Source organism: Triticum dicoccoides, chromosome 7A, assembly GCF_002162155.2.
Source record: "Triticum dicoccoides isolate Atlit2015 ecotype Zavitan chromosome 7A, WEW_v2.0, whole genome shotgun sequence".
Lineage (NCBI taxonomy): Eukaryota > Viridiplantae > Streptophyta > Magnoliopsida > Poales > Poaceae > Triticum > Triticum dicoccoides.
The window spans coordinates 72191509-72202554 of NC_041392.1; the positions used below are offsets into that span (position 1 = coordinate 72191509).

Below are 11046 nucleotides of genomic sequence, written 5' to 3' on the forward strand. Positions count from 1 at the left end.
TAGACGCCGACAATTTTCTTGCTCCCCCGCCACGCCTGGGCCGCCACGCCCTTGCAAGCCGCCACCACGCCTCCGCCACGCCCCTGGCAAGTCGCCGGCATGCCCCTGCCATGCCGCCTGCTGTGTTCTTCGGTCCGCTCGGTCGGACCGAGCTTTAACCGGACCGGACCGGACTGGACCGAAGTATTTTCGGTCCTCTTTTCATGGACCGGACCGGCTGATTTTTTTGCCGGGCCAAGACCGAGCCGGTGCGAAAAGACCGTTCATGTCGTCCACCCTGACTCATAGGGTGTGGGTCTATGTGTTCTTAGGGGTGAGTGTATTATGTATGAGCGCTTGCGTATGTAGTGTTAAATAAAGTTTTTTTTGTGGTCGGCGGCCCATATCAGAAATCATTTTGTATCAGAGAGAGAGAAGGGAAGGGGAGAAGAAGTGGAGGCGGTGGAGGGGGGTCACCGGTCACCACCATCGGCGAGGAGCGGCAAGGGGTTAGATGGAGGTCATGGAGCGCGGGAAGCTGCCGCGGGACAGCCCTGCTGTGAAGGTGGAGCCGCTGTCGTGGAGGAGCAGGGGGAGGAGAGAGGGGGGCGGCGAAGATTTTTTGCTAGTCCCGCCACCAACAGGGTTTCGCCGGTGATGTCGGAACCATTCGTCGGCGCCGTTCACGCGGGAGGTACGGCTAATTATCCCTTTCCCCTCGCTACAGCTCTGATTTCTAGTTATTTTAGTCGTGCAGCTCTGGGTTCATCCCTGCACGCCGTGCGCTCAGATCCCTTGATGTGTGGGGGTTGTTTTTCTCATCACGCTTCAGACTAATTTCATGAGAAATCATCGTAATGTCCGGGTTATTAGTTCAGCAGATATTTTTATGTCGCTCGATTTCGCGGATACGAACATTTTGGGGATTTGCCCTCAGCATTTCCCCCCTTTGTTTTCCTTTAGATTATGGGCGTTTTAGTGATGACAATTGATATGAGTATACTTATATGATCCACATACAAAGTGGGTTGGAGCGAGCGTATGGGTGTGTGTTCAGATTATGGGCATTTTGTTCGCATGTGTGTGTGTGTTCGGCAGATGTGCCATTCAGTTTTGTTAGTTCTTTGTAAGTAGTTGTTCAGATTTTTGGTAGTGTTGGATTTTGTTCTTAGCGTGTCTGTGATTTCTGAACAGCCAGGCATCTCTCTCTCAGCCGTTTCAGTGTTAGGTGTCATTTTATTCAGTTATGGTTGTAGTTTCCGTGTTAGGTGTAAGTTTATTCAGTGTTCCTCTCAGACTGAGGTTTCGAAATTAAGGTGCAGATTGTGTCTAACACAATACATTTTAGTGATGGGGGTGGGGGTGGGGGTGGGGATGGGAAGAGAGAGAATCCAGCATGTAGGGAACATCTTCAGCAGGTGTCACTTTCTTCAGTTAACATTTAGGGTAGGATAGTTAGCTAGTTTTACCAAGTCATTAATTCCGGAGTAACAATAATCAGCGTGCACCCTGCCGACGTTTATTTTCTAATTGTGTAAAGCAATGTCCCAGGGGAAAGTTGCTCATACATACTCGATGAAAACGGCACTGTCCATCTAACACCTTTTTTGCACCGACGCGGCGGCTGCTGAAGCTATGTATTTGCAAAATGTGGAAAATACCCATCCGTGTTTTTTCAACATATTTTATAGCCTGTAGTCTTTTCTCTTGTCAGCTATGTGGAGTTTTTTTAGTTTGCTTTCATTTTTTACCTTTTCAACAGCAGGGTTGGGGATTCTTGGGGGCAGAGATCGTCGAGTGGATGCTATGAACCCAACTACGACCCTGATGACGGTTCGTCAAACACTGAGAGTTGCGATGAGAGCATTGCATCTAGTGATGAAGAATCTGTATCCAGGAGGAAGAAGTTATTAGAAGATGCTTTATTTGATTTTTGTAGGAAGGAGGTATCCATCTCTTTCTCTCGTGCACTTTTTTTCTCGATCCATGGTATGCACATATTTGTTTTCTCTCTTCTTTCTTTCCGCTACGAAATTATCTGATATAATCATCTTTTTCATGTCATCTAACAGGCAGTCAAATCACTCGAGATTTTTCAAAATTGTACGAGAACATGGTGATTCATTAGAGATATACATCTGGGCAAGGCATTGCGATGCATTCAGCGCACGGGGTCTTCCGCTTAGCTGCAAGGTCCGCGTTTCGCTGAGCCCGCAATGCCTTCCTCTCATCCGGTGGTATGCTCTGCCTGCGTGCTCTTCGACGGGCGTTCATCTCTTGCCTCTGCTCAACTGGTATATTTTTACTCGCTGCCCTTCTACGGGCGTTCATCTCTTGCCTCTCCTTGGTTGTCAGATTTTGTCTTGCAGCCCTTTGGCTCGTATTCCTATATTCAATAGTTTTATTTTGTCTAGATGCTCTTCGACGTGCATTCACTTCTTCCCTTTGCTTGGGTGTTAGGCTATCTCGCCTTGCTTTATCACGGTTTCGTCTTTGTTGATTTTTGTCTTCTTTAACGCGCTTGCATTGGAAGCTATATCTTCAGCACCACTCGGTGTTCCTTGAGGTGATGTAGGGTTTTCTACATGACCAGTGTGTAATTTGTTAAATCCAAGACCCACATTTGAAGCAATATACGCAGTACATGGTTAGACTTAATAAATCTAGATCTATAGATGACCATACTTCACTGGTAAAAACGTCGTGTGAAAGGGTAAATATCATTTGATGTTCCCACATGGTCCTGTGGCGCCAATGCTATCATGGTACTGGTTGTGGGAAGCATTGTAGCTAATTGGGTGGATGGTTCCCATATGAACATTCCGTATGACCGTTCCACAACAACAGTTAAGATTACAAGATGGTCAGCTTCAAATCATTAATTTAAGACATTATGTCTCCACAATTTGTTAGAGAATACACATCTCTTTTTCCCTTATCCTCCGACATCTTATAAGCAAATGTTGCATGGATAATGATTAACGACCTTTGGACCTTCACCACCGTGGTTCATAAACAAAGTAAAATAGTTGATGCTACGATTTCAGTCAATAAAGATGTTATGAGGGAGAATTCAGACAAAAAGGTCAAAATAAAATACAGTATTAGTACATGGTGCATGGATAGTGAATTAGTGATTAAGGCCCTTTGAACCTTCAACACCATGGTTCATAAACAAAGAAAAATAAATAATAATTACCTACATACGCAGTTTCTCCTCCATGCGCACATTATTGTCTTCTCCAGACATCTAATGAATTTCTACAAGTTTGCTTGGTGAGGTTGCATTTCTTATTGCCCAAGTTGAAAGTTCCAGGAGACAATCAGCAGTCGATATGCAGGTGAGTGTTGTGTATCATTCATGAAGTTGATTCAAATCAAGATGTGGCAGAATATTTCTTGATAAGTGATTTTTTGTAGTTACAACCCATCTGGCCTACGAATTGCAGAAACTATTTCAATCATTTTTAGTAGTAGTTTCCGTTTCAAAAAAAATTAGTAGTAGTTCGCCATGCATATATCAGGACTATGAAGATCCACAAGAAAGACGGCACTACGTCGGAGAAACAGATGGCTTTGTCAAAAGGTGAACTCACCTCCGGGTGATGAAAGCGACGCTGACAAGTTGATAATAAACTCATGTGAGCTCCATGGTGACCTGGTGTGATCTCCATCGTGATCTCTCAGCGATGTATCGTCTTGGTGACTTGGTGTGATCTCCAGCGTGATCTTCCAGCTATGTATCGTCTTGGTGACCTGGCGTGATCTCCTAGCGATGTATCGACTTGCTTGATGGAGAGACCTACTACTTATAATGCTCGGAGATGTTTGAAGGAGTTATCAATCTTGTCAGGCTTTCCTTATCTCCACCCTGATATTTAGTATATGTAATAATTAGGCTAATTATTGTCAGGATTCTATGGTTTCTTTTCCTATGTATATCAGTACGAGGGTGGGAGGAACGGAACGATGGTGCTGATCTTTCGGTGTTGTTTCAATAATATGGTTGTCAGGTTTTGATTTGTTTCCATGCATGACTTTTACGCTGGGAGGGTGGGACGAAGGGGAGGCGAACGAGCGAACGATGTACCAACACACCATCACAACCGCAGACTCGCCCTTTAGGAGTAGAGATTTTGTAGTATTAGCAGGTAACTCTTCATTTATGGAATAATATACTCCTTGATTCCTTGTACAAAATAACGAAAGACTATCATTTATGATACTACTTGTATGTTACTTTGTAATATAAAGATAGACCAAAGACTAGTGTCATATGCATGACACTAGTCTAAATTACTCCCTACTATGACTAGCGGTATTTTAACTAGGCCGACATTGGAGCCATACCTGAACTCCGTCCATTGTTCCGTCCTAGTTCCTACGTGTATACTATTAGTAGTATAATACAATTAGCGGGCCGTTGGAAAGTGACACGGAGGGCCCTAGCTAGGTGTTTGCATGCTGCAATGCCACTCATGCACGGATGCTCAACGAGCAACTGGTGCGCGTGTACAAGACTAGCTAAGTAGTTAGGGTGGTTACTCGCCTTTAACCTTAGGAGTAGCCCGTAGATGTATTTTTTTTCGCAAACAAGAAACTCTTAAACAAACGGTACTCCAACTGCCAAGCTCGATGACTCGATCGATCCATCTCAAGCTCCAATTTGGTAAGGTAGAACGATCCAGTTATAAATGGGTGTGTGTGGACGCAACCGCTTTGACATATCAATGGGGTACGGGCCTACAAGCAAGTACAATAGTGGGCTATAAGTCCACTTACATGACACTTTTGCCTATGCGGAGGAGAGACAAAAAAAAGTGATGAAGTGGGCTAACATGCAAGAGCGAGCCTCTACGCGTGCTCCTAGATAAAGACATTTAATCCATCTAAAAAAATAAAAACATTTAATGAGAGGAAAGAGATGGAGAGAAAGTTAAAAAAAGTTCTAACCTTATAGCCCATCTTATAGCCAGCTCTATTGTATGAGTAATTAATAATGCTAATTCTTGATCACATGTCATGTTTATATAGCCAGCTGCTGACTATATTATTAACCATGCTCGGGCAAAGTTCATGTGGCGGTGAAAGATATATGTATATACAGTTTTGCTAAAGCACATTTAGATGTGTCATAAGTATTGCACATCTAAATCCTATGACATTGATCTTATGCGGAGATTCGTGTGAAAATTTTCTTTTGCCTTTTTTTTTTCTTTCTATACTTGATTGCGTCACTTAGATGTGCAATAACTACCTAGACAAACCCATGTATATATATCCAGGCCGATGACGATTACAGCGATTCCTGATTCGCCCGCGGTGATCTGGCCAGAGATACCATTCCTACGGATTTCTCATGCCATACAACGGGTCAACGGTGCAGTGAACCCGGCCGATGATGATGGTTGGTCCAACAAACAATGTCAAACATGCATCGATATCTTTCTTTTTTCGAGATTTGCGTGGATATTCATAATACGAGATTTCTCCTTCTAGAAAATCCGATCGGGAGGGGCCATAGAAAGAAAGGCCTCTTTTTACGTCCAAGTTGCCAATTTGAATATGCAACAGGGCATCTATATGATCGATCACACGGGGCCATGAGCAGAAAGTTGCCCCTTTTTTCGATCGGTGAGTGAGGGTAATGGCCACTGCCCTTGTCGCTCGTTGGTCGCTGTTAGCGCGACTGAGACAGAGGCGAGTCTCCACCCATGGCGCCAACGGCAAACCGCTTGCTTAAATGATCCCGCAAAAAAAAAAAACCCTATAAATGAGCTCAGCGTCCTGTAGCTACGTACGTACCGAACTCACCAGCGCGGCCACTTTCTACTCTAGCGCGAGCTGTGAGGTAGCATTCCATTCATGGCGTCCAGCTTGAGCGCGTTGAGGATACATGCGTTTGGCGCCGGCAAATCCATCTTGTTTATTGTTCTTCTTCATCTCTTCCGTCCCGCGTTCGTCGCCGGAGGTCTGGTTCTGCGTGTGTCGTCGGAGGGCAGCCCCCAACAATTGGTCAATTGGTATTCAGAGCCTAAGAATCATGGTCGTGGCACGGTGAGTCTGCGGCGAGTGCGGTGGGCCCGGAGGAGGCGCGTTGTGGCGTCGTACGTGCGCGCGGCGAGCTCGCAAGCCACGGAGACGCTGCGTGCCGATGCAGAGGCCGCAGCGCTGCGGCGAGGAGGCCGCGGAGGCACGGCACGGCGCGGCGATGTGAAAGTGCTGCATGGTGGTGGAGGCCACATCGGCGCGGTGCGGCGACCATGATGCGGCGACCGTGGATGCGTTAGTCTCGTGCGTAACGGCGCGCAGTGGCGGTGGACAGAGGCGATCAAACGACGGCCGGCCATGAGCCAAGTCAAGACAAAGGGAAATTGTTAGCACTAATCTTGATCGAGTCGTGGCGCGGTTGCCGTTAGTGGGCAGCGGATCGTGCATGCGTGGGTTGCTAGCAGTCTGCATGTGAGTTTGTTAGCTACGTGAGCAATAGGCCTTGTCTTTGGGGCGTTGGAGCTAAATATACGTGATTTTAGCTGTATGCAAGTAGTTGGATAGGCTTGTACGTGATTTTAGGCATGAGTTAGTGGCTGAGTTTAGCGGCCGGTTAGTTAGCGCGTGCGTGCGTGGGTGTATGTAAGCAGAGCTTATGTGTGGTGTGTTCATAGAGTAGCTAGGAGGAACAATGTAGTTCTCAGTGGTCTCTCGTGTGGGTGTGACCGTGATGGTTGCCGGGGCTGCCGCGGGTCATAGCATTGAGCCCTTGTACATATGTTCGTGAGTGCTGGGGTGTTTGTCACCATGTTTGTGAGTTGGAATACAAGCCAAGATAACAGGCGTTTGACGCCACGGTCTTCGTCGCCGACAAATTCATTTTGTCACTGTTTATATTCGTCTCTTCCCTCGGGCGTTCATCGCCGGAGGGCTGGTTCAGCATGTGTCCCTGCAGGGCAGCCCCAACAGAGGATACCGACGGTGTGCGTTGTGCTCATCCCGCTGCTGATATCCGTCGTCTCGCGCTGTGAAGCCGACCTCCTACAGGTTGTGGGAGGGCGGAGAATGATGGCCCGTCGGAGCAATGCCGCCCCCGGCGGAGACGACTGTCGCTAGTAGCACGCGCGGAGCAACAGCTGGGAGGCTGCCGGCGGTGCCGTACTGCGAGTCGAAGAGGTCCAGCCCCGGCCGCCCTTGCCCTCAGCACCATTAACTAAGTTTTCTTGCCCCGGCGTATGTACATGCATGCAAGCTTAGAACATCTTCAACAGTGCGCGCAAAAAATGCGCGCGCCGGTAAAATGAGATTTTAGCATGCGGGACGGTTTAGCGCGCTTCAGCGGAGACGGAAAAATCAGGCGCGCAGGAAACGATGTACGCGTGGGAAAAAACGGGCGGCCGCGCGTTAGATTTGGCGTGCCGCTTTCGGCGCGTCTATAAAATGCAGCGCCCACCCACACGCCGTTCCATCGCTATCCATATAGCCACGCGCCCTCTGCCGCTCTCTCCTTGCTCCCTCTGCCGCTTTCTCGCCTTGTCGCTGACGCGCCACCATGCCGCCGCGCCGCCGGGGAGCTTCGGGCTACCGCAGCGTCCGTGTGCGCCCGTCCGACACTTACTCCGCCGAGATTCGGTCCGGCGATGTGTGCCTCGGCCTTGGCACCTTCGACACCGCCCACGAGGCCGCCCGCGCGTACGACGTGACGGCGTGGCGCCTTCGGCGGTCCCGTTGGGACATGAACTTCCCAGATGTGCCGACGCGGGAGTGGGCGCAGGAGTTGGCGCCTCCGCTGCGGCTTATCACCGATGAGGATCCTGGCGAGAACCGGAGGCGGGAGCGCCGTCTCAGCCTGGCCAAGATGGACGAGGAAGTCATGGCGTTATGGCGCCAACGCTTCCCGCAAGACGTCATCAACGAGCAACAGTTCTTCGCCAAGAAGAGGACGGAGAGGGATGAGAGGAGGGTGGAGCCAGCCGCTTATCGCGAGGACAGGCAAAGCGGAAGGCGGACACTGAATTCAACATCGCGCTAGGAGATGCGTCGTCCTGAGGCTCCAACGAAGAGCGGTTCTTTAACGCCTTCATTCAGAAGTCGGAGGAGGACATCACCGAGGCGGAGTCCGAGTCGAAGGAGGATGACGAGTAGTAGTTTTTCGTTTTATCTATTTATCATAGGAGGAGGCTATGTACTATCTATGCACTATCTATGTATCGTTTTATATAATTTATTGTTTTATTTATCTATGGACTATCTATCTATTGTTTTTTATCTATCTATGTCCGTAGAATCGGAGTCAAATGTATATGGAGTCATAGTACAAAAAATAAGAAGTATAGCGCGTCTGCTCGAGTGGCTCGGGCATGCTTTATTTTGTGGCGGCAGCTGGAGCCGGCGCACCGCCGTGTGCAAAAGTTGGCTCACCCGACGCTGTATACTGTTTTTAGCGCGTTGCGCGTCTATTGGAGATGCTCTTAGGGGATCTCCAAGGCGGACTCTCAAATCGCGGTAATACGTCTTGATCACATTGTTCGGACCGTGGAAGCCATCCAAGGCGGGCCTGTATCGGTCCGCTGAGGGGTCCAGACGTATTTTTTCCTGCAAACCCGAGACAAATGTGAAGGGCCTTGCGGGAGTCCAGACAACCGACACGTAGGACTCGATAACCCTGACCCATCCAAAACCCTTCATGGACCCCACCTCCAACCTCCCCATTTTCTTTCCTTCATTCCTTCTCTCTTGCCTTCGTTGCCACTCCACCACCCTAGCCGCGACCTGCCGGAACTCTATGTCTCCGTCACCTCTAGCGTTCCAGTCGGGCTCCACCCTGTTTCTCCTCCATCACCATTCAACCCATCTCATCCGATCGACCCGGCAACTGTTCGATGCATTACCGAAGCTAATAAAAAAGTTGTTCCTTCTTCTTTCAAGCAATGGATTCCGATATGAATACATATATGAGTACTATGATGAGTCGTCTGACTGCTCTTTCGACGAGGAGGACTACACGGATGAGATGGCGATGATGCAGGTAGTCCTTCAAGACACGGAGCGTGCAGAGGAGCATGTTCTCAATTTTAATGGATCGGTCAAGGGTCATCTAGTGCTCAACTGCAACAGGGCGTGCAGCCATTTGAAACTGATGCCTGACTACTTTGCCCCCGATGCACTCTTCGCTGACCATTTTTGCCACCGTTTTCGAATACACAAGACTGTCTTCGATCATTTGTACCATGTCGTCCGGTCTTATGATGACTACTTCCTTCTAAAGAAGGACGTTGCGGGAACGACTAGGTTCTCTGGTTACCAGAAGTGCACGGCCGCACTCCGGATGCTTACATATGTCACGACCGCTGATTCGTGGGACGAGTACCTACGGATGTCTGAGAGCACATGCGGAGATGCCATGGTTAGGTTTGCAACTGCCATAGTCGAGTTGCTTCGACCTCAATACCTGAGAGAACCAACTGTGGCAAACACCAAGAGGCTCTTGGCAATCTCAGAAGCAAGAGGGCGGACTGGTTTGTTTGGATCCCTTGACTGTATGCATTGGAAATGGAAAAACTGCCCGAAGGCTTTACAAGGGCAATATCATGGTCATGCTAAGAAGCCCACCATTATTCTTGAAGCAGTTGCATCACATGATTTTTTGAATTTTCAAGCTTTCTTTGACATGTCCGGGTGTCACAATGACATCAATGTATTGCAGCGATCACCGTTGTTTGTGAGGCTGACTGAAGGAAAAGCTCCTCCGTGCCACTATATTGTGAATAGACACGAGTACAATATGAGCTACTATCTGGTTGACGGTATCTATACTCCATGGGCTACCTTTGCCAGCACCATCTCTAATCCAGTTGGCCATAAAAACTCTCACTTTGCCTAAAGACAAGTAGCAGCTAGAAAGGATGTCGAGAGGGCATTTGAAGTTCTGCAAGCCCGTTTCGCAGTTATTCATGGACCTGCTAAATAATGGGATCCAAAGACCTTGTGGGAGGTGATGACATGTTGTGTAATCATGCACAACATGATCGTCGAGGATGAGGGTGAGAATCCCGCCGCAACTCTAGAATTTGAGAACATGGATTATCCTTTCCACACCAGAATCCAACCACATTTGAAGAGTTTATTGAAATGCATCAACAAATTCGGCATCGACCAACTCACGAACAACTAAAGTAAGATCTGATTGAGCATCAGTGGCGGTAAAAGGGGACAAAAATGTTGGAATATAATATTTGAACTAGTTTAAATTTAAATTACTGCTGCATGCGGCTATTTGAACGTCTATAGTCTATGTATGCTGCCATTTGAACATCTAAACTCTATGTATGCGTCTATTTGGACGCTCGGACTTTAAAAAAATAAAAAATTAGGGAGGCCAAATGTTTACGGACAGCGTTGGATGGCGGCCTCCCGCATCCGTGTCGTGGACTTGCCATTCTGTCCGCGGGCGAATGCGAGAGAAAATTTGCTGGTCGCCGTTAGAGATGTCATTATACTCCATCCGTTTCTAAACTTTTAAAAATATTTCAATATAAACTACATGTGGATGAATATACATGTATTTTAAAGTGTAAATTCATTCATTTGGCTTTGTATGTAGCTTATATTGGAATCTCTAAAAGGATGATTTAGGAATGCAGGGAGTATATTGCATTGATCGAGAGGACGTACGTGGTAAGCTGGAATCTAGAAGTCCCTCGACTTCTATAGAGTTATATACTACTAGTATTGCTCAAACATGAGTTTTGTAATTCGTGTCTTTGAAGCATGCAAGAAAAATAAGGCATATATCATCTTTCACTCTTTCCGACTCATATATCGGTCACGAATGATCTTTCTACCATGCATGCTATATAATACTGTCAAATGTGGTGTAGATTGGTACATCTGGAATTCAATGGTATACTTCAGATGAAACAATGCAAAACACTAAGATACATTCCAAAATAAGAAGAAACTTGATAAAGTACCTAAAAATCCTGAGTGCATTCATATTTTGTCGGCACACAAAGTAACATCATGAGTGAGGGATGCATGATGACTTTGTTAAATGGTCTGTCTAGGACACATCTA

General features: G+C 47.3%; 1 long non-coding RNA gene across 1 annotated transcript; it reads left to right on the forward strand.

Moving 5' to 3' along the window:
• The first annotated feature begins 586 nt into the window (after window positions 1–586).
• LOC119328486 lies at window positions 587–3960 on the forward strand. The gene is made up of 3 exons (XR_005158979.1): window positions 587–673; window positions 1745–1925; window positions 2052–3960. It is a non-coding gene; the product is annotated as an uncharacterized LOC119328486 (long non-coding RNA).
• Window positions 3961–11046: the final 7086 nt, after the last annotated feature.